This window comes from Idiotropiscis lumnitzeri, chromosome 4 (genome assembly GCF_059441095.1).
Source record: "Idiotropiscis lumnitzeri isolate Australia: NSW breed Sydney's pygmy pipehorse chromosome 4, RoL_Ilum_1.0, whole genome shotgun sequence".
NCBI classification, from domain to species: domain Eukaryota; kingdom Metazoa; phylum Chordata; class Actinopteri; order Syngnathiformes; family Syngnathidae; genus Idiotropiscis; species Idiotropiscis lumnitzeri.
In genome coordinates, this window is record NC_142394.1 from 18,528,979 (window position 1) to 18,553,645 (window position 24,667).

Sequence of the window (24,667 nt, forward strand, 5' to 3'; positions counted from 1 at the left end):
CTGGAGAGTTATGAAGTCTCATTATTAGTTGCAATAAATCTATCTATCTATCTATCTGTCTCTCTGTCCATCTGACTATCTGTCTGTCTTTCGATTTGGGCTGCTTGAAATTGGAAAAACTTGGTATGCAATTTGGATGTTGACTATCGTGATATTGCGATATTTAACATGTATCTAAAGAGATGACATTTTTATTATCTAATGAAGTAGATATTTTTCACTCAGCAAAATAAGCAAGCTCAATGTGTTCTTTGTAAATGAATTGTAATTCCTCTTGATGATTGCGTTTGAAAAAAAAATCTATCCATGATGGTTATTTAAATGATAAGCAACAGCTCAGGAGAATAGGAATATAATTGTAATTGTGTCTTCATCTTTTGATACAGTGCTCCTCAACCAACACATTGACAGTATGCATGTTTCTGAAGTGATTAAAAAATTGGATGGCACTTTTTCTAGAAACGGAGCCCCTCCTCGTTCTTCTCTGCCTCACATCGTGAAATGGAGCAAATCACAAATCATGTAGTTAATTCATAGTAATGAAAAGTCCACTGCTTTACGTTAAGTGTCTGTGTCGTTCTGAATGTGAGGATAGACATAATATGATAAAATAATAAACTGATTAATGTGACATAAAAATGCTAAAATAATCAACTGAATACTGTCAAGATTGCTAAAAATCGGACAGTAAAGAGTTTACACGCAAATATATATATATATATATATATATATATATATATATATATATATATATATATATATATATATATATATATATAGAGATAGATAGATAAAAATTTGAGGGGAGCTTTCATTCTCTTTAGGGGTGTTTCCGGCTAAACATACCGATAAACATGTGACTATGTGCATAAAAGTACTAATTCAAAGTACAAAGAACTTGAAGTGGAAGTCAAATCCAAAATTGTCTTTTCAATGATATTTTCTATCATGGCATTCAAATTAATATTGCGTCTGTTGAATATAAATTTACCAGCAAAATCCGCCATGTTTTATCCATTGCGATTGGTGGCCATTTTACCACTTGCTGTCAACGGACAATGACATCATAACTGCTCAGGGGTCAGGTAACAATCAATGGCCCAATCCCAATACCCACACTTGCACCCTTGTGCCCCTCAACTGCGCATTCCCGCTGAGGCTGCAAATGTGTCGCGTGTCCCAATTCTTCAAAGTTCTCTGTCGCCCACTTTTGCAGCCTTGTTTGACATATATTACCCATAATTCATTGCAGAGTTGACTAGGACACTGACGTTTGGATTGTGATGAAAAAAAAAAAGATCTCATGCAGAGTAAATATCAAAACATTGCAACATCAAAACATCGTCTTAGTTGAATTTTATCAATGGTTAAATTCACGTACGCATTTTTAAAGTCACTTGCGTATTTTGTCCCAGTGTATTTGCAATACTTAGCAACCTTCCGCGCATGTGCCGTAGATTGTCCAGGTGCCACAAATAGGACTATCGGGTGTAATATTGGGATTGGGCCAATCACGGCTGTTTTCTGAGTTTGGTCATGTGACATTTGCAAACTGAGCCCTTAGACAATGTGATGTCATTTCCAGTCGACAGCAAGAAGCAAAATGGCCACCCCCTGAATGGATGAAAAGCAGGTGGATATTGCTACTAAGTTCTTATTCCACAAATACAATAATCAGAATACCGTGTTTAGACTATAGGGGTGCCGCGGAGAACATATTCATTGTCCGAGCAGTTTACCCTCACAAGGGTCGCGGGCATTCTGGAGCCTATCCCACCTGTCTTCAGGCAGTAGGCAGGGTACCACTCTGACCTGGTTGCCAGCCAATCGCAGGGCACACTAAGACAATCTTTCAATACACTACAATCCATCTTCACAACAGATGCAGCTGTAACAAAGCGCTTTACAGAACATGACCAAATAGTTGACATTTATAATCACACTCGGAGACAATTGAGAGTCGCATAGAACATATTATACAGAAAATTATGTTCTATACATCTCTTGTTTGGCATCTCATTTGATTCAACGGGTTATTTTGCATGCGCAAATAAGTAACAGCTTTTCCCAGAGAGTGTATACAAGTGAGCCTATCACGACGTGCAGCCGTGGCAGCACACACTAGCAGCCTATTCATTATTCATGACTATTCATGTGCTTGCAGTCGCCCTGTTATGATACAGTCCTATCCGGAGTGGCCTACACCTGATTTGCTCCTCGTCTCCGTCGGGCGGTGCGTGGCCCTGCGTCGGCCGCCTGTGCGCGCTCATAGGTCGGATCCAGAAGGCTCGAAGAGGAAAAGGAGGGGTGAGCAGCCTGCTAGGAGGGGGAGAGGTCCAGCTGCAAAAAAAAAAAAGAAGAGGGGAGAAGAAAAAAAAAAGAACCGTGACAATGGCAACATCAAGCATCTCCTAAACGCTAGGCGAAAAGGAGGCGGGCGGGAGCTGGGACGCGCCGGGCCGCCTTGTGAGCGCCTCTTCCTGGAATACGAATCGCGGCGTAACATGGAGCGGCGCGGCAGAGGAGAGTCGCCGTGTCTCCATCACTGAGAGGCGCGTCCACCTGCTAAGCGGAGGCCCGGGCTGCTGCTGCTGCTGCTGCTGCTGCTGCTGCTCCTCCTGGTTCTGGTTCTGCTGCTGCAGCTGCTGGCTGGTGGAGCAAGCAAAGCAGGCTGGCTGGACGGGGCTGGTGGGTGGGGGACATGCAGGGGGGACGTGTTTGCATTTGGGAGGAAAGAAGACGCACCTTCTCACATTCCGCCCGAAGCTCTTGCGGAGGATCCGATTGCGACGTGTGGGGAAAGACGCAGTTTTTTGGGGCGCAGACGCTCCGGAGGTAGGCAATGAATCGTTCTATTCTCATCACCGTCGCTATTAACGTTGGCGTGATGTGTTTTTGAATTGGGGTGCTTGATTTAAACACCGATTGAAAGGCCATCCATGCTTTCACCCTCCCACCCCACCACCCCATCAGACATTTTATTTGCATGCGGTGTTGTAGCAGCCTTCTTGGGACAGCTGTCGTATAGCCTGCTCACATTTATCCAGCCATTACCTCTTTCCTGCAAACAAAATATAGAAAAATACACACTCATATCACCTCCTTTGGAATCCCGGTGTTGTGTATTTAGTGTGAGCCATTTTAAATTTGACCCCCCCTACACCCAACTCTCCTCCGATAAACCCCCCACCCCCTCCCTATATACTCCCTAAACGAACAAGACACAAATAGTCCCCAGTAATGAATGATTCATGAATGAGATATTGAACCCCCAATGTGGGTTAACACACCTTCCTAAGCAGAGGCCCCTCCCTCTTCCAAAAGGATTCCAAACATAAATCCTCATTGTAATTATTCTTCTTTTGAGTGAACCTCACCGCGACGACCCCCCCCCACCCCTACCACCACCCCCCTCCACACGCATGGTGGCAGTGGTGTACACAGGTGCACCGTGTGTGAATGCCTTCACTGTCGGCCCAGTGAATCACTCGCTTCTGGACGCATGTTCACTGGGCGTCCCGTGCACGGTCGGCCATGCTGCAAAAAGCAATTTGGACAATGTGGCGTTGCTTTCCAAGACACTTGGGCTTTTAAAGAGACAGAAAAGTGTTGACGTCGTTGTTGTGAATGTGTCGCATTCTGGACCTGTACTGGGAGCGCATTCTCGCTCGACGTTTTTTGACCAGTTGAATTCTTATGAATGCAGCTGCAGTTAGGCGCTGGTGGTGAAATGCTTATCAGCGCCCTTTGCGGGTCCTCCTGCCCTAATGTGAAGACAGCAGTGAAAACCAGATGGAAGACCATGCATTGATTGAGTCAAAGAGAGCCTATAAGAGGGTTAAATTGAGTTGACACATTGATGTGGGTGTCATTACCATGTGTGACGGCAGCGTGTGCGCTATCGGGCCCCGGGCTATGTGACGTGTGCTTGTAGTGGTGGTTGGGTTGGGAGGGATTGTGTCTGGGGCTCCTCGGCCTGGCCTTGTTTGCCGATCCTCGATGTGGAAACGAGTTGAACCGAAATGTGTCACCACAATGCACGTGTTCTCTTTTCTTATTGGTCGCATGAATGTAAACAGGAAGAAGGTTTGTTGCAGTAGGAAGTGATACATTAGCAGTAAAGCCACACTGTTAAAAATGCGGGGTCAAAAGTAGCCCTGAGTGAGTGAAGTAGCTAATCCGGGGCTGGTTCCAAATGGGACTGAGCCAATGCTGGGTTATTTATACCCATTGCATTGGGTTGAGGATGTGACCCAACAACACTGTAAAACATGTTGGGTGTACTCGAGTATTCAAGGCAACAAACATTGCTAACATTTTAAGTTGGGCAATTCAACTATAAGGTTTGATGTGAAAACTGTCTTGCTCCATTTCACAACACTTTTGTCCCATTTATGGAAGCCCAACTTAAAGATAGAGTATATGTAAACACTTTCGCTTGCGCTAATACCGTTGCCATAAATGTCAGTAATTTATAGCTCAAAGTTTTTCCCAATTAATTTACTGTTTGAGGCAAAAGGTATGTGTGTTTCTTACAGAGAAATGGTACAAACAACCCACACTGATGAGTTAAACCTACCAAGAAATGTCTTAGCAGATTATCAGTCTGTATATTTAGCTACGCTTAAAAATAATACAAATTTACCAAAATTTTCTAAGAAGCAACTTTCCCTGGTCAGAGTTTGCCGCTGCAAGTCACTCACGTCATATGTTTTGTCTGGTCTTTACATCGAATGCCCTTCCTGATGCGACACACATTCCATGGTTGGTACGTTTGCCCTGACCAGAATTGGAACCCATTTACAAACTCAGTGTTGCTACCCATCAACAGTTACTAAGAATGATGCATTAAAGAAATAATCATTCACACTGACAGTCACACATATGGACATTTTTGAGTCTTCAGTTACAGTGGATTTAAAAAGTCTACACATCCCTGTTCAAGTGTCAGGTTTATGTGATGTCAATAAAAATGAGGCCTTAATAAATCATTTCCAACTCACCATTTATGTGACCATAAACGTATACAAATCATTAGATTTTTTTTTTTCAATATATATTTTTGAGAGGGGTAGTAACTAATAAAGGACAGAAATGATGTTGCAGAAGTTTACACACCTGCTTATCAAAGGGATCTGACTGCCCTGGGGGGCATCTGATGTCAATTCAACATCAATAGGACATCAAAATCTTTTATCCAATCAATTATCTAAGCCGCTTTTCCTCACGGGGGTCGCGGGCATGCTGGAGCCCATCCCAGTTGTCTTTCTGCAGTAGCTGGGGTACACCCTGGATTGCTAGCCAATCACTGGGCACACATAGACGCAACAACCATATACATCCACATCACACTGAGTGACAATTTCGAGTGTTCAATCAACGTCTTTGGATTGTGGGAGGAAACCGGAGTACCCGGAGAAAACCCGCACAGCCTCGGGGAGAACGTTCAAACTCCACATAGGAGGGCTGCAGCCAGAATCGAACCTTGCACCTTTTTATTGTGAGGCCATCGTGTTAATTAGTTGTCCACCGTGCCTCAAAATCTTTCATTTGATGTCATATTGAGGTTCAGATGACTTCAGATACCCATTGGGTGTGTTCAGAATGAACCAGGCACATTCAAACGCGTGTAAAATGAGAGTCAGCGCACAATGGCCACCATTTTAAGTGCCTCTGATTAACTCCAAATAAAATTCTGCTTTTTTGTGCATTCTAACAATAGCGTGAAGGTTTTGCACTGACACTGAATTGTATTTGGAAGTGTGCATAACACGATTTTGCACGGTGTTATTTGCTTGATGAGGAATGTTGTATTTGCGCCAAACATACCTTTTGGATTCACAACAAAAAAAGTTCGACCTTGGTTTCATCAGCCCTTGTGCCACCTGACGACATATTCTTCCACTGTAAAATTACCGCTCGGCTCACCATTTCTAGACACGCCGTTGACGCTTTTCCCTTGGCAAACCTGGTACGACAAGATATGGTGCTGTATTCGTTCTAGCACTCGGTCATCCGGGGTTTCAGGTATTACACGGTGACACCTTGTGGATGACATAAAACATCGCTGGATACTCATTGATTAAGCCGAGTGGTCATTGCTGTGTCATCGGAACATTTCAAGATATTTCGGTATTATGTACCAAAATCTGTACTTTGCATTTCTCCGTGATTTGCTGCCCTCCGTGTCTTCAAATGAAATTGAACCGCCACATGGCAATAATTAAGTACGGGTGCTATTTTAAGCTGGAAAACCGATTGCCTGCACGTTCAATGAGTAAAACTGAGCCGAGTCAAAGTCAGTACGATACAGTGGAAAAGCAGCGGTATCGTCTGTTTACACACTCGCTGTACGCCCAAGCATTATTATGGCGCGCAGGGAAAATGATTCGTACATCACGTGCGGACTACGACACTTCCACCTGACCAAACAGACTGCACCAAATAGGGTTTGATTAAAATGGACCAATATGAGGTTAGTGTGGCAGCACCCTCACAGAAAGTTGGGTACTTGCCATTTACCTCACCCTGGTTGTGACCTGTAACTTACAAAGTACATTCTGTTTTCATTTGAGTGTAATTTGGTGTGGGAAGTTTAGCCCAGTGACACAATTCAGCCCCATCTTTCCGCCAGCAGCTTCGCCTGAAATGTGTTTTAAAATGCCGCTCGAGCATTATGTTGCAGCCATAAAAGCAGCAGCTTGTGTACATAGTCTCTCTCTTATCTTCCCGGGCTGATGTGTGCTCGTTGGCGCTTCCTGCTTTCCAGCCTTGGGCGCATGCACGAGCTTCTACTAGCACTCGTCAGTCCATAGAGAAGCAACTGAACCTCATCAACGCTGCCAGCCATTCTTCTCACGTGAGGATCATGCCTCTTATTGATATTTTACACCTCGCACATCCTTATCACCATAAATCAGAATCAAGGAATAAGATGTTGCATGGTGTTACTTGGAAAGGACCTGGTATGAATGACAACTCATCTTTTTTCTTGCCTCCATGGCGTCCCACTGAGCTTTATGTCTAGAATCATTTATTTCCTATTCTCATCTTTCTGCTCTAGAAGCACCTTGATCCCATCGGGGCGGTTTCGGTCAGTAACAATGTATGCAGAGTCCCGCTGCGTTTGGGTTGTGACATGCCGCGCTGAGGCCCAGCAGCTCTAGTCTCTCTCTGCGATGCGGGTTTTCTGTAATTAAAGGCAGAGGTAAGAGCAGGGGAGCGGGCCGGGCCCTGATTGCTTTTCATAGCCGCAAGCATAGCGAGAGCTGCAGCGTGCCCTCGGGAGACTGAGGCGCTGTTGAGCTCTTTTTTGCTGTCAGCTCTACCCCCACCCCTCCAGTTGTGGAAATACACTCATGCTTGTGGCGGGGCCCAAAACATACATCCCTGCGCATACACTTTTCAACTTGGAAAATATGTGTGCGTAGAAGTGGTCTAAATAGGGGCAACATTTTGAAATAGGTCTGAACAATTAATCAAATTCATTCGATGTCACGATGTAGTTCAATTTATTTATATATATATATATATATATATATATATATATATATGTATATAGTATCTAGGTAATTCGGTGCTTAAAAACTGAAGTTGAACTGATAAAACTGTTTACACTGCTTCTTTAATAGAATTTTGTGACGCTGTCATGGTGATTGCTTAAAAGACTGCCGGCAATGTTTTGGTAAACAGGTGCATGTGCGCTCTGTGTTAAATCTGGTGCAACTTCATTTCCACGCCGGGGCAAGTCTAATTTATTTTTTGGTTTGTGAATTTCACAGACCGCACTGCACCTCGTTGGGCATTCCAACAGACCGAGGGCATTTATCATTACACCCCCGGTGCAACTTAAAATATGGTGAAAGAAGATGGAGCGCTTCTTGCAATTTCTTTTAAACATACGTTGGGCGCACCGATCTCCTGCATGGGCTCCATCAAGCGAGTCCGTTATACTTCCGCCATGTTGACAGCGTGCCTCAACCCAGGAATCAAGTTGGCAGTGTTCAGTCCCACAACAGCGCAAACTGTTAACTAAACCAAACTCTAACTGCGCCTGTCTAAAAATATGAAATTATAAAACTCCATCCATGTGCACAGTTTGCACTTGTCTTGCACTGCGCACTAAAATAGGGCTCTGCAAGTCAAATTGTTTTCGTAAGTTAAAAGCTCTAATCAAAGTAGATAATCAAATTGTTTTCATGGTGTGTAATAATTATTTTTTTATATTTTCCAAGGATAATTTGGGGGTGGAATGGGAAGAGGACCTTGAAAAAAAATAATTGCATGTTAAATCGCAATCGCAATATTAAAGTGAAAAGGATCACGATAGATTATTTTTCTAAATTGTTCAGCCCTATTGTGGAACAAGGCTATCAGCCTCACAGAGTAGTTGTCTATCGCCTGTACTCTACCTCTCGCATAAAGTTAGCGAGAATAGGCTCCAGCTCACCAAAATCCAAATGAGCATTAGTCAGATAGATATTGGATATCAACATGTACAGAAATCTGATACTGTGTGTTCACCCGGCCTTGAGTGAGCAGTGAAGCCCACGTCAGCTAAGCAGTTGCTGGGGGAGGGACGCTGGACAGATAGACAATCTGTGCTCTGTCATGTCTGGAACAATCCAAAATTATGAGGCAGATGTGCTAACCACCATACATAATTTTTTTCTTTTTTTGAGGCTGAATTTACATGGTGGGTTTGAAAGTCCTAATCAGATTTATTTTTTCAATTTACGTCTCTGGTGAAATGTATGAAATGTAATTCCCCCGAGGATGTTCCGGTAACGGTTGCACAAAACTTCAGCAGATTATCTCAGTGTGCTTGTTTTGCTTTTTTGGGTGCTTTTTATTTAATTTTTTGGCAACTTTGAGGGACCAGCCTTTACAAAGGATGTTGTAGAAGAATATCAGATGAGGAGGACACACCAAATTTAATTCCACTTCTCACACTTGTGTGACAATTACAAATGTTAACAAGTGGGCTGCGTGAGGCATTACACATTATAAACATTGCAAAACTGATTGGTTTGGCTGACTGACTCATCCCCCTTAGGTTCAAAAGGCAGTTAACTTTACGGCTGGCCATCTGTGTAACAGCATAAACCTCTCTGAGCTTTTTGTGACTCATGGATGGATGGATTATAGAGAGATGGCTAAATTGTGGCATCCTTAAATGTTTGCTTTTGAATTTGTTGACGAATAAATTTTGATGAATTCCCCAGCCCAATTCTATTTAATTATTAGTTTTGTGTACAGTACTTTATTCATCCCATTAGGAAAACTGGTACATGATTGAAGACCAACATAACACAAGAGAACAGAATAACACAAGAATTAATGAGACACATTGTGGAGATGAAGGTATCGAATGTGACAAATACACACACACACCGAGGTGGCCCTCCTGCTTCTAAACACTGAGGCCCTTTCAGGATTTAATGTTAGAAAAAACGTGAAAGTTGCGTGTCATCTCTTTGTTGATGAATTAGTTGTGCATGGTTAGTCCAAGTAATGCATTCGGCTTTCTGCCATCAACGCACAAAAGTCCAATTAATGCGGACTCTATTAAACCACTTTCCGCATTGCCTACTTGAGCTCAGTATGTGGGCTGGTGGCCACTGGGACCACGCGCACGCAAGGCTTGACGTGCATACCTCATTTCCTGCTTCCACATCAGACCCTCGTATTGCAGATGGATAGATAATGTGAAATCCCCCCCACTCCAATGTTGGGCACGCACCCCCGCCCCCCCGTATGTCAACTCCTGGGATTCTCGAAGCAGACAGTGAGATGTGATCCTGGGAAATTTGAGAGGGAGCCTGCAGCGGCGGAGGTTTTAATGCGGCGGACACAGGTGCACCGACATGAATGGTGTGAAAGCATCATATTCACAACATGACTCGGGAGGGAGGAAGCAATGTGACGGGGCTGGATTTTAATTGGTTTCGCAGTATGCTCCCTTGTATTGTTCTCTTTGTAATGGCACACGCAGTGGCAATAACAGCTCTGTTTTTTTCCTCATATAATAACACTAATAGATTCATCGCCCCCTGTCTAATTTGAGCTTGTTTTTTTCCATTTTTAAAATTCCTCCTGTTGAAGCCGGAGGTGTTATATGCTGGACATGTATACTGCGAGGATAGCGGAATAATAAGCCATCTTCATTAGTCTTATCTTTAATTTGGTGGCCGGAAAGGGAGGAGGGCGTTGATGATGAGGAATCGGAATAGCATGCACCAGGATAGAGGAATAAATAGGAGCTGCAGAGGAATGGCTGGATGGTGGGAAGATGAGAGGAAAGGATGGACTGAGAAAGTACAGAGACACGAGGAATAGCAATAAAGGCTGGTTGGGGGGGTTCGGGGTGCGTCAGGAACAAACAAACCGTGGTGAGATAGACGGTAGTGTTTCTAATGGGAGAGAAACTCCTTTGCTCTTTCTCATCTTTTTTTTTTTTTTCTAAATGTTGTTTTGTCTGTTCACCACTTAACAAGGCACCGATGCCTCAGAAAAGAAGCTGCTGTACGTAATTACCAGCATTTCAAGACAGCCTCGTTTGCTTCTCCAAACAATGTTGTGAATCTGCATGCAAAAACCCCCCCCCAAAAAACGACCGGATCATACGCCAGATGAACCATTATTAATATTTATGGCGATGCAGCATTCAGTCAAAGATTTGCTGTAATTCGTTTAGCCGTGCTGCTGTTTTCATTTAGGAAAGATTGCAGCACCACTTGTGCCTGAAACAAACATTCAGGATAATTGATGTGAAAAGCTTTTATCGTAGTTGTCAAAGAAAAGCATGACAAAAGCCTGTTGGGGGGAATGCAAGAGCCCACCCGTCAGATACCGTCAGTCTGGCCAATAGTGCTTTCCGTTGCGTTTCCTCGACCACGCCAGAGGCAAAAAAAAATCCAAATTAAATGAGAACTGTTCTGGAATATCTCAACACTAAACTGAATGGCATGCATGAATTTTCAAGATGGATTTGACCCGATCTGTTGGATGTTTCTGCTGATGGCACAACAGCATGACAACTATTCTACTAAGGCTAATAATTATAATCATTCCCAGCAAGTGGTCCTTGTCACAGAAACGTGGCACAATGGAAATAATAATTAGGACTTCTCATTCCACAAGCGTTCTGGATGAGAGTGTGCACAGTGACATCTAGGATGTACAGCTGCTTGTTTGTTTGTTTGTTTGCCTGCTTGGACTTGCCACCGTGAATTATGTTGGATTTACTGATCATAAGTGTCCAATTGTGAATCCCAATGTACTTTTCAGGGACACTGGTGCCTTAAGATCTGTATGTATATCGTCATATCGTGTGTGCTGAGAGGGCGAGAGAGGTGGGAATTTGCTCACACGTGCAGTTTACACTCCTAATCAAATTGTTCCACTTGAACCACTTTTGACAGGTATGTCATCCTTTGCATCGGGATGCATATCGATCGTCTTTTATATTATTGGAGAGATGCAACGCCCTTGCCTCTTGTATCCGCACCCAAATTTTCTATGCTATTCCTGGGCCCGCATACTCCCTCTCTACAATGTTCAGTGAGAAATCGGTGTGGTATTTAATTGCACGTATCCTACAATCCTAATGCCGTAAAATGATCATTAAAACTACCAAGCTGGTGGTAGTGTTGGACTTTTGTCCAGCGCTGCATTAAATGCAGACTTTAACAAGTGGCTAATTGTAGTGTCAAAAAACAAGCAGAACCAGGATCCCTCCCCCTCATTTATTTTGGGCTTGCCTCCGACAGCAGCACCGGGCGACGTATGGAAGCCCCGCCATGAGCAAATAGACGTTTCTCAGCTCACCATGTGTCAGTGCTCTTCGAAGTCACTTCCCCAAGTCATCATTCAGCTCCACTGTCACAATTCAGCCCACATACGTCAGTGCTGAGCCTGTAAAATGCTCTCCAGAGGGACTCAAATATGCACCTCAGTGTAGCCGCAGCTGATAAAAGAGCTAATTCATCATTTAGTCGCACAAAGCCTCAGAGATTCATTGGTAATACCTTGTATACCGCTACACTGAAAATCGAAATAACACTCAGGCCTCTGTTTCATTCCAGAAGTGGTGACTCACAGCAGAGAGATATGTTTTGAGAAAAAAAAGTCTAATTTAGCTGAGTGTTTCGTTATTAGATATTTTTTATGTTAAACATTTGCATGGTTTTACTTATCCCGTCTGACCAGATAAATAAATATTGGACTACAGCTTTTGTTTGTCTTATTTCACCTGAGCTATTCTGAGTAGATGAAATCACGTTGGGTGGTAAGAGAAGTGTAATTTGTTTGACACCTAATTGACCATAACACAGCAGATAATGATAAAAATCACTCTTTCAAGCCCCGTTAAAAACAAAATGAAACTGCTGGAACAAAGCAATTTCTTCTCTGAAAATGCTTTTCGACGCCCTGGTTGACCTCCTTGTTCACAGAATGAATCGGTTACTTGCCTTCATGAAACCTTTTCAATTTTTCATTTGAAATCATTCCAACATTTTTAGAACATTTTAACATAAGTGTGGTACAAGTGTCAAGCAACAACAAATCAAGTCTTTTTTTTTTTTTAATTTGTGATTCAGTGATAAAATTACAAACGCTATGTTTTATTTTATTATTATTATACTCTTATATTTTTGATTTGGATGTAATTGGTTACATTGGTGATCTCAAATCCATCAAACATTTATACTACTACTAGTATTGCGACTAAGAACAAATTATTGTCTTAATGATAATGCAATTTCAGTGCTAATGAATTTTTAATTAAACTTATGCCATGTTCAATCATATTTACAATTGCTCTCAAAGGTTCTCAAACCTTTTCCACCAATTACCACCTATGAAAATATTTATCCCACAAAGTACCATCATCATGACCAACATCAAAATAAATCTTAGTAGTTCTACCAAAATACAAGTTTAAAAAGTCCAAAAAAAGCTAATACTCTGAACTAAAAACTTGAATATAACTGGACTGTACTCAAGCAGTGATGCTTTTCCATACCGCTTGATGTCCAACACTTTACGCATCACTGCCTTACATCATTAGTACGGTTGACAAAACTCATGCAGAATACGAAAGTAAAAAAAAAATAAAAATAAAATACTGTCCTCAGATTACTAGCGCTTATAAACAGCAAGAGCAGACATTGCCTATAGGCCCTTCCGCTCCTTTTCAGCAGGTGTATCTTTGTTGCACTTCCAATCACTGCTTTGGGACAATGTTTCTGTTATGCTTGGCTAAATACTTTGAGCTGCATCACAACAAGAGCTATTTTCCTTTTATATTCAAATGATGCTTTGTATAAACTGTTTCTTTGAGATCTGTCTCAGAGGTGTGGATACGATGCTTTTCCATCTCGCACGTTTCTCCCCCATCGTGTGCTTTATTTAGGATTTGTTGATGGTTTATTTATGCAAGTAATCCCGCCGAGGGAAAATCTTTGACAGGGGAGAGCTTGTGTACTGTCTGCATGCATACTCTACAGCCATCTGATCTAATAGGTTTTAAACCCACTATCAAAGATGCATGCCGCTGCAGTGTTTCGGTTCCAGTGATGAGGCCTCTGGAGAGGCGGGCTGTGGTATCTTGGTGCATTGTGCAATTGCGGGCCAGCCATTGCTGAGAGGAGCACCCTGTGCTGACTGTTGATTCCAGAAGTGCTGGAGTCCTCAGGAGCTCTATGACCTGACACGGAATTAGCTGTAACAAACGCTATCTTCACAAACGCTAACCACTACGCAGGCAGTATCGCTATTCGACAAAATCATCTGACAAGCATGGCAACATACATTTTTTATGTGGGAGGGCGCTCATTTACAGACAATGGATATTGGACTTTTTAGAATGATATCATACTGTGCAATAGATTGTCAAAAATTAGCAAACACACTACATTGATGAGTATTGAGACACATGTCTCAAAAGGGGGGTTTACAGTATTAATACTGCTATCAAGATTTGAATATAGCCTCAGTTCTGTAGTATCTACCTCTTTCCCTCAATTTTTTTTATCAACGCTATTCCCCTTCCTGACATGGCCATTTTAAATCCATTCAATTATGGAAGTGCATAGATGTGATAAATAGTCCCAGAGAACACTGTCCAGCCTCAAACAAAATAGCCATGCTAGCAAAATTAAGCTAGCATTAACAGTGTCATCAAGCCCACGTTAGCTACTGCTGTGATGTTGACATATTTGTTATAATGTGACTATAATACTAAATGTGTCTGTTAGAACTTTGTTTTTTGTTTTTAAATGTACAATCAATTAAAAATCATAAAGTGTTTATAAAAATAACTGTCAAGCAGAAACGTTGCTAATCTCACTGTGCTTCTGTTTGTTATTTTTTAAGATGGCATTTTTTTTCTTTTCCCATCTTGGAAATTCTACCTTAGTTTAAGCAAAGCTCCTATAGGTGACAGGTCAGTGCAAGGCTGTGGTTGTCGGACCGCGATGAACGTGGCTCCAAGGGCACTAAAAATTATTGTAATAATAAAATAATACCTAAAATAAGCAAACCGATCTGAAAACAGAACAAGAACATTTTACTCGATAAGATTTTGAAAAATAAGAGTAATAGCAGGCCGTATCAACAACAGCAGTCTTGAAATGAGCAAAGCCCAGACAGGAAAGGTAGAGCCTGGATTTGAACCCACAACCTAAACAGCCGGCCACTGTGGCACTTTATCTCAACCAACATTACAATACAATATGCTATAATAAAAGTATAATGTGAAGTTTCTTTTTCACTAGTTCTGGTCAAGGGTTCATTGGTTAATTAAATGAAATGAATGAATTACAGTTAGCGGTAAAAAATAAATAAATAAATAATCTATCCTTAATCTAAGCCGCTTGTCCTCAAATGTATTAAATTAATGACAATTATTATACATGTCCTCTGTTTATACTGCCCATGACTATAACCAAACAGTTGGGCTAGTGAAGTGTACTCTCTCTAACCAATTCCATTGGTTGTTTGGCTAACCAATCAAATTGGTAGACCCATAACCAACTAAATTGGTCAAATTCTGACCAATCTATTAGTTAATGTAACCAATATAAGCTTAATCAACTTGATTGGTGTTTTTTTGTTTTTTTAACCAACCGGTTTTCAGTGTATAGATCTCATGCGTGGAAATAGTAGAAATTAGCTTCGTAAACAACAGAACAAAACATCGCATTAAAATAAAGAGCTAAATCTCATTTGTATGATTGTTTTCATACTTGTGTTTTTTATTTATTTTATTACTGCATTATGCAAAATCCTAAAATAAGAACATTCAACTTTTGAAGCCCCACTTCCGTTTCTTTGATTGTTGGTCAGTCATTTTAAAATGTTGAAAGTGTTTGTTTTAAGCCGCGCAATACTTAAAACCAGCCCTTCATAATCAATGCTTCTAATAATCAATAAAAAAGAAGTAGCTCTCAGCTTCCTAAAGTTTGTTCTATCCAATAGGAAAGAAGCACTTGTACATTGAAATATTCTTCAATGACCAATTCAGTGGCCTAATCTCTAGCCACTAGACACTTCTTTTTACTTACTGAGGGCAAAAGTAAAGGCAACATGTCCCACAAAGAAGTGGCAAGGGAAGTTGGCTGCAATGAATGAAGAAAATCTCAGGGAAGAAACATACAATTTGATGACTTCAGGCACTCAGTGACTGATTCCCACTCTTCTGCTATTACTTCCTCTGGTAGACAAGTGTCTTCATACTTTTGCCAAAGAAAATTTTTTGAGAAAGTGTAAAAAGGGTCCTTCGACTCATATCTGTGGATTTAAGCAAATGTGAATCTTAAGTTGAGTTGTAAAATGTATTTAAAGCGGGCTAAAAATTAATTCCATTCTTCTCTGAAGGCAGATGGGCTTTCCGTATCCGCTGAGATGAGTCGCCGTGCCCTCCTGAGACTTCCCATCACAAATCAATTACCTTTCTACCTCCCTCGCCTCTCCCACTCTCTCCAAGTGCTCTCCTCATATTCTTCATTAGAAGCCCACCACTTCACCTAGAGCTCACTTTGAACATCTCAACCACAACTCTGTGTGTTTTTAAGTGTCCGTGCCACCTTTGAGTACCGCTGTGTGATTTATTAATGTGTCTTGGCTGCAAAGTACGGATCACATTGTTCCCTGTCAATGTCTCTGATAGAAATTGCTGGCCATTCTTGGCTTGATCAAGACCCTTTAGGCTGTAAAATGTCTTGCATTGCGAAGGTTGCGATGACTTCGCCCTTCAGGAGCGATTACGTTATGTTCTCCCATGCGAGTTATAGCTCCCAAACAAACATCTCACTAACTGAGAGGCTTGACAGCGGCATCCTATTTTAGTCATCGGCAGGTAGGCGGATGAGTTGAACTGCTCCGCGCGGCAAAGTCTTAGTCTAATTAGTCCGCCTAATTATGTCTTTGTGCTGGAAATTTCTCAAATTAGTGTGATCGTGCAGAATGTGAGCATGCTCATTACAGTTGTCATTGCGGCGCTTAGCAAGGGAAGTGTCAGTGGGCCTCGCCGCTGTCCATATGCCATTATCAAACACACTCTTCTTGGAACGGGCTTCATTGCATAGAACCTCACGGAGAATGTCACCTGCGAGAGACTTGACACACCCCCACCCCCGTGCGGACCAGCGAAAGGTCCCCTTTGATTTTCCCTCTTCACGTGGCAGCTGTAAGAGTGTCACCGCATCAGGGATGTTAGATGTCTCACATGGAGCCACTTTTTGATTTGCCTCCATGGGTTAAGGAGCCACACACTCACTTCCCTTTTCTTCTCCTCGTAAGGACAAGGCCACCAATCTCCCCTTCCCCAAAAAAATCTACCTCTCTGCCTCCCTTGTTCATTTCCTCCCATCCCTTTTCCTTCCCCCCACTCCCAGGCCTGTGTAATTGGTATTCCGAGTGGCAGCTGGGATCCATACAAACGCAGCAGACAGAGGGAGCAAGCAAGCAGGGAGGAATGTGTGTGTATGTGTGTGTGTATTTTTGTGTGTATGTGTGTGAGAGGGAGAAAGAGAGAGAGAGAGAGAGTGATAAAGACAGACAGACGAGGCAGGGAGGGAAAAAGAGAAAGCAAGCAAGTCAATACGCTGCTTCATTAGAACACTGAGTCACAGTGGTCGTTGCCTCGTTTGTTTGTGTTTGTCCAATACTTTGTCCAAAGCAGGGCCTGACGACCCGGTTCGCTCGCAGCGGCAAACCAACAATGACACGCCCACTGGCAGACATTTTTTGTGCTTCTTTTGACCTTTTTCCACCTACTCAGTTTAGCGCCACTCACTTTTCATGCACTGAAGGTCACTCATTGGCTGAGCAAGTTTGCCATTGCTTTCAGTAGGGATTTAATTAGGGCTGAACAATTAATTGAATACAAATTGACATTGCAATGTCGTAGAGTGCAATTTCAAAATAGCAAAGGCTGCCATTTTGAAAAATCTCCATCCATCCATTAATTAATCCATTATCTGTACCGCTTCTCCTCACAAGGGTCGCGGGGGTTGCTGGAGCCTATCCCAGCTATCTTTGGGCAGTAGGCGGGGGACACCCTAAACTGGTTGCCACCCAATTGCAGGGCACACATAGACGAACAATCATCCACGCTCACACTCATACCTCGGGGCAATTTAGAATGTCCAATCAACCTGCCATGCATGTTTCTGGAATGTAGGAGGTAACCGGAGTGCCCGGAGGAAACCCACGCAGGCACAGGAAGAACATGCAAACGCAAACTCCACACAGGAAGGCCAGAGACAGAATCAAACCCACGACCTCTTCCATTGTGCGTCCATCCTATATATATATATATATATGTATATATATATATATGTGTGTATATGTCTACACTACTGTCTTATTACGGATGCTATTTCTGTATCTAACATACATAAGGCTCACTGTACTATTGGGCGCAGGCATGGTAAAACATGCACAAACGTACACTAGCAAGCATGCAACCGTATGTTTTTAAAAAGGCTATGGGAGAAAAACTGAGTTTGGTTTTTCATTTTTGGAGTATTTAAAACATCTACTGGGGGCGTGCCTTTAGCGTCCTCTTTCATGTCTACATGCTGTCCTCAGTCACGTCTGCCTTTCCTTTATATAAACTGCGTGTCGGCAGACAATCCTCCCAGTCACTCAGTCGAGCAGAGCGTTTAAGAAAGTCACAACAGCATTTATAGATTTTGGAACTCGACACACACGCACGCCGCGTGTTTGTTATTAGGTGCCCCTTCCACTTTGACAAAAATTTCAGACTTTTTAGTGTGCCTTGTGGTTGTGAAAGTACAATAATTAAAATTTTTTGATTTTGAAGATTTGGGGAAAATTACTGTGATTAAAAAAAGCTGCAATATGACTGGAAAAGAATATACATACAATACTGAAAGCAGTGCTGCTATGAAAAACATTCCGGAACAAGGAGAATAGATTGGTGGGAATAAAACAATTCAATTTCGCGTTTACAATTTAAATTGGAAAGATAGGATTCCTTCCAACAGTGCAGAGGCCAGCAGAAAAGGACTTTCTTGCCCTGACCTAGTTTAGCACTGGACACTGCAGTAATGTTACAATTTCCACTCTTCTGCATTGGTGTGATTTCTTGCTGCCTTTATTCTGCTCTTAAATCATATCTTTCTCCTTGCCTCCTTGTGCCGAGACAGGACCTTGCTTTGCCTGCATTGTTGTTGTTTGTTAGCATGTCTTGTACAGACTAAGGCATTCAATGCGACATGGAAGGGGAAAACCAACCACCTCAAACTGAGGTCAAGCAGTACAGTAGGAGTAGTACAGCAAAATAATGGATCAACTAAATAGTGGAGTACCAGAACACTGTTTCTTTTTTTGGGGGGGGGTGAGAGCTAGTCATTAATAGTTTTGGATTTGTCATTATAGTTAGAATTTGTTTTGTTTTGAGGTTTGTTTGTTTTTTTAGTTTATTTTAATTCTTTTTCAGAGCAAAGTTATTTTTTCCCCAAAAAATGCATTTTTTAAGTTTAGTTTATAATAATTTTAGCATTAATTTTACCTATTTTTTTTAAATGTCTATTTCGATTATTTTAAATAAAACGGAAGGTTTTATGTAGCGAAAACTCAACGAACATTATTTTCAAAACATTTTAAAAACAACTATCTCAATTCAAATACAGATACTATATAACAGTCCATAGACTTTTTTTTTAATTAGGGCAGCGCAGTCGATTTGTGGCTTGAGTTCCTGTTATGAAGCATTAAAACTGTGTGCTATATTTTTACATATATCCTGTATTTTTCACATGTGAACTAAAACAGGAGAGTACACCATCACTGATTGGGAACTGACCTCATGGTGCCTGCACACAAGTGTACCTCTAGACCACAGGTGTCAAACTCAAGGCCCAGGGGCCAGATCTGGCCCGCAACCTCATTTTATGTGTCCCGCAAAGGGTAAATCATGTGCGTCAACTTCCTGTTTCTTCACTTTTAACAACATTGCGATATGATATTTGCCATTTTTTTTGTCACCAATCCTCCCCTTTTAATATAAATTGTTGAACAAACAATTACTTCTGATTTGGCTTTCCATCAATTTGTTCTGTGTATGTGATAACGCAAAGTGATCATACCTTTATATGGGTTCACAGTCATAACGGCCCTCTGAGGGAAACCATAACTACGATGTGGCCCTCCACAAAAATGAGTTTGACACCCCTGCTCTAGACTATCAGTGACCTGACACTGCCATGTAAGCAGCTATTTCTTATAACCCAAGTAAGGGTATAGCTTTGGTAAGCAAAAGCCAAATAAGATGTGAAGTTTTTCAATACAAACTTGAATCACACTTTAACCTCCTTGCAGACATTTTGCAGGATTTTGCAAAAGTGCACCAGAACTTAGAGCATATGTGCGTCCTTACACTGCTCTGGTCTGTCACGACAAACACTAGATGCAGTATACTCCGAGCCTGAAGAGACGTAGGGTCAAGACAGTTGTGGGACTCTACACTAGTTTTGACTTGTGACTTGAACTGGCACAGTTGCTCCAGGCACAAAGAATATATCAGAGTTTGTTTCAGGCCTGCTGGTAAGACAAAATGCAGTTTAAGGCTCATCTGTAATAGAGTTTTACATTTACAATGCATACATTGTTGTTGCAGTAACCTGTCAACAAAGGTCGCGTTGAAAATAAAACGAAATAAAAATGCAAATGTTTTTAAAAACTAAAAGAAAAACACGTCTATCCCTCGTATATTTATCATAATCTGTTTCAGAATGTTCAAATTCTACCTTAACACACACTCAGTGAAACAGATTCTGCACATTGTTCCATATCACCAAAGTTGCCCATAATTGGTTGTGTTCGACCCTTGATGTTTCTCTTTACCTGTTCCTCTTTTTTTTTTTCATTCGTTTTGTAGTCTGATGACCTGACCGGTTATAAAATATGTAGCTAATGTTGTTGAGCGAGACGGTGAAATAGCAGGTCAGGTTAAGGGAAAGAAGCCATGTCTGCGTTTTCAAATGAAACTTCCATTAGACAGCAAAAATAGGAGGATGCACTTATTGAAAACACTGAAGTTCCAGGAAGTAAACAAGGCATCGGAGTGTTGTGCGGTCCTGGCAGGCTGAGAGCGTAGCACTTGGCAGGATATTGAAAGAGTACGAGAGAAGCAGGTTAAGAGAGGGTTGAAATGACCCATTCCTCTCTTGAAGGCCTGTTTATTTCCTTGTACTAAAGCAGTGGCTGTCTGGTCTTCTGTGCTGCTGGCTACCAAGGCCCTCATGGTGCACGGTGACCTCTCATTACCATTGCTTGTGAGAGCGTGAAAAGGAGATTGGTGCAAAGGGCAGTTGGGTAGATGCGCCTAACCTTTTAAACCATCTGAATATGTCAACCCTACAAATAACTCATTAACCTTGTCCATTCAAATGAAAGGCCCCTTCGTATATCCCTCACCACTTTCCTCTTGCTTCTGTTAGATTGGTTTAATTGGCCAAAGCCCATGATGAAAATGGCGAGTCCATTTGGAATGGCAGCATTCACGAGCGCAAAGGGGATTGGCCTCCTCTGGCGAGGGCATTTCACCAAGCTGGTCTGTTTTGGGAAGGGAATTGTAGGTAGGGGAAGTGTTTTTAGGCTTGCATGTGTGTGAGGGTGTTGTTTAGGAAGTGGCCTCCAGCCCCGTTCAAGTCGCACAGGAGGGTATTGATTGGAGGAGCTCAATAGTTGGGCTCTTTTAATCACCTCACTCAGAGGCTGCATTGTCCCAAAGGCCTAGAGAATAAGCACGCCTAATAACCCCATGCATATATGCACACAGCCACCGGCTCCCAGGCCTGGGTGTGTGTGTATATGTGTGTGCCCCGCTCAGGCCCACACAGCCACTAATCAATAGGACTGATTACCAACAGGGAGCTCCGCTCGCCTTTGTTCGCCTTAGAAAGCCTTCTTCTGCATTCGCATATGCCTTTAAGAAACATCCTGTTAAAACACCACGGATGTTTGCAAATGACAGTCATTTTAATATGCATTCTTTAAATTTACATTTCTCGATTCAAGTCGAGTCCTATATCTTTTGAGTGCTAATACATTTTTTACGCAGGATAGTATTGAATAGGTATCGATTTCATGTCAATAATGTTAAAAGACTGTAAGCTATTGTGCTAGATGTGCACATGATCTAGAATATTCTCCTTTATTGTTGTCACAGATTGATTTCAGCTTACAAACAACTCATTTAGTTTGTGAAAAATGTTTTAAAATAAAAATGACGTTGGGTTACACTCTATTTTCGCCGAGCAGTGTTTCCGATTTTGGCATGGCCGTGCAAGGCTCAAAACGTTGTTTTTTTTTTTTAACACCACATAAACGATATGAGCCAATGTAAAGTATGAATTTGCCCAAAGGTAGAGATTTTAGTGGTCACCGTGTATGTCATCCAAGAGGAGGACCTATGAGGTGGAAAGTATATTACTGTAATATAATCAATTATTTCTAATAAAAGAAATTTTGACAAATCCAGAATTTCCAGGTACACAAGAAGACTCTCAGGCACATAATGAAGTAAAATAAAATAAAATAAAAACAACAAATACACAAACATGCACCGTGTGGTGGTTGGTGAAATAAAAACAATATGGGACACGTCAGTGAGCTCTGTGGAACTGTGTAGTATAAAACTCTGTTTGATTTTTTATTTTTTTATTTATTTGATTGGGTGTCAGGTGTGCATGTGATGTGGCACTGATAAGTTCGTTTTTCATGTCGTTTGACTGACTTGGACAGAATGGACTGGCTGAAATACTGACGAGAAGTCCCAGATTGAGTAAAGGTTGCTTTATATTCTGGGGCGGCGTGGGCGACAACGGCCACATTGCATCACATGACCGACGCACATGCCGCGTACACGTCAGAAATTGTTTTGAATTGCACATTCTCGCCCGTGATTCGTCACATGCTGCAATGACTTACATGGCTTCAACGCTGTAAATATTCATTTTCAAATTTTTCTTTTGTATTGGAGTAATGTTCAGGGTCTAAACTTTTTTTTTTTTTTAATTATTATTACCTGAAGGACTCAAATTAATACTTGTACTTTTACACGCAAGAATCTGTACTTCCACTTAGGGATGGATTGTGAGTAATTTTGCCGCCTCTTTTTTGCTTAAATTGTGGTCATTTAAATTGGAATCAGGGCCAGATGCTTTTTGTTGTTTCCTATAAGTGGACATGTCTTCAAAACAGGACGTCTGTTTCCTGGAGTTCGTGCTCTGATGCGGAACACATTTGTCCTGTGCCATTAAACAAACTGCTTGTTCTTGTTACATGTACAAATAAAGCTTTGCACATGAGGGTACTAAAAATGTCATTTCTCCCACTCTGTTTTCCTGCTCTGCCGCCATCTTTCCTCCGCAGTGCTTGCCTTTCAGCCTTATTGGCTGTCATATCTCTTTATACTGTTTGGAAATGCTGTACATTCTGTTACAGGCTTGTGACTGATAGCCTGCCAATTTTAGCTATGGCACATCAGAGAGGCTAACCCCCCCCCCCCCCCCCCCCTCCTAGCCCTCCTCAGTGCACAGCACCAAGAGAGTCGCATTAAAGCTGTGACAGTGTGCTTCTTTCACTGCTCTCCCTGATTCCACGCTGCCTGATTAAGTGTTTCTCACCACTACTTGCTGTTTAGTTATAATTGGAAAAGGCCACTAAAACATGGCCGCCTCAGCTGCAGTGTATAAGACGCTCTCGTTGCAGGTAAACACAGAAGCCCGTCTCCCCCGCTCCAGGCGGTTTGCGTATTGTGTATGTGAGAGTAATAGACAAGCGTTATTATTATTGTCGCCTCTTATCACAGACTCGAAGGCCAGTTATGGTTCCATCTATAAGCCCCCGAGCGACGTTACAAAACTAATAACATCAATGGCTTTAAAAGAAAAAAAAAAAAAACATTTCACTGGAAGGCAGTGAATCAGCAACTTGCTTTAGTAAATATTGAGATTGTGGACGTTTTTTTCGCAGTTTTTTTTCTCCCCCCCCTCATCCACACCAACCCTCCAGTCATTTCCTTTTGAAGCCAAGTAAAGGTGTCATGACAGGAACGTCATTTGTGGTTTCCAGAACAAAGGCAAATCTTTACAGTGGCAGTAATGGAACACATTTTATGTTGTGGAAGAATAGTTGCTTTATCTCGCTTTCCTTCATTTTGAAAAACACTGACAAAAGATCTTGGCTAACAATATAATCTGGCTATGAAGGGTGATGGATTACATTTTAAGAGTTGTGGAGGATGCTGCTTTATATTACAAAACTATCATTCGAGTTCAGTCACCCGTGCGTTGCTTCAAACTCATTGCCATTCTATCTTGGTAATATTGTAAGGGAGGCTAGGCATCTTAATGTTAACAATTGCAGGGCTCAAGCACATTTTAAAAGGCGCTATGTGCAATCCATTTTGGTCCTTTATTGACAGAACATTCCTCATGCATCTGACAGGCCCCCGTGCTCAATTATCGAGCCGTTATCAATGATCTTGCTTGCCGAGCTTTTGTCTCGACTCGGGAGACTGGAGACGGAATGCAGATGACATTTATTGTGCCGCCGGAAAAAGATGAACTTAAACTGTCCCCCAAATGCGTACCACTCTGCTTAACACATGCCCATTCTCATGGAATATTTGACTTCTTTCAGTCTCAAATCTGCGTAAATGGAGTATCACTAAATAACTCCGGAAGCTACTGTGCATCCAGAAAAGAAAAATCTATTTGGAGGAATTTGTTTTTTCACCTCTAAAAATGTGTTTTCATTCAATCATACAGCAAACCCAAAATGTAATTGATAAAATATAAAACTGACACATACAATAAATTTGAGATATTTTTAAAGAAAGACCTTTCCTATACTGTATCGCTGACAAATGTGGAACAAAAGCAACTCACTCTGATTTAGGATTCATTTGTAATGAAAAAATGATCACAGAGTAAAAAAGAAAAATAAATTCATTTAAAAAATATATATTCGTACAAAAAAAGTGGGCAACAGGTGAGTACAGTCCTCTCTATAATACACACGAGCAAGTCAAAGCACTATGTTGCCTGTATTCATTCAAAAGAAAAAATAGACCTTATTAATGCGCTGAATAATAATAACATTCTATTTTTCTCAGATTATGAAA

General features: G+C 41.6%; 1 protein-coding gene across 1 annotated transcript in view; it reads left to right on the top strand.

Annotated features, from left to right (window-relative positions):
- Positions 1–2,170: 2,170 nt before the first annotated feature.
- The window catches only part of nexmifb (neurite extension and migration factor b), a 75,089-nt gene continuing 52,592 nt past the window's right edge, over positions 2,171–24,667 (top strand). Inside the window, exon 1 of the mRNA XM_088294217.1 lies at positions 2,171–2,835. The gene's annotated coding sequence lies outside the window, so the exon portion shown is untranslated. The remainder of the gene's footprint in view (positions 2,836–24,667) is intronic.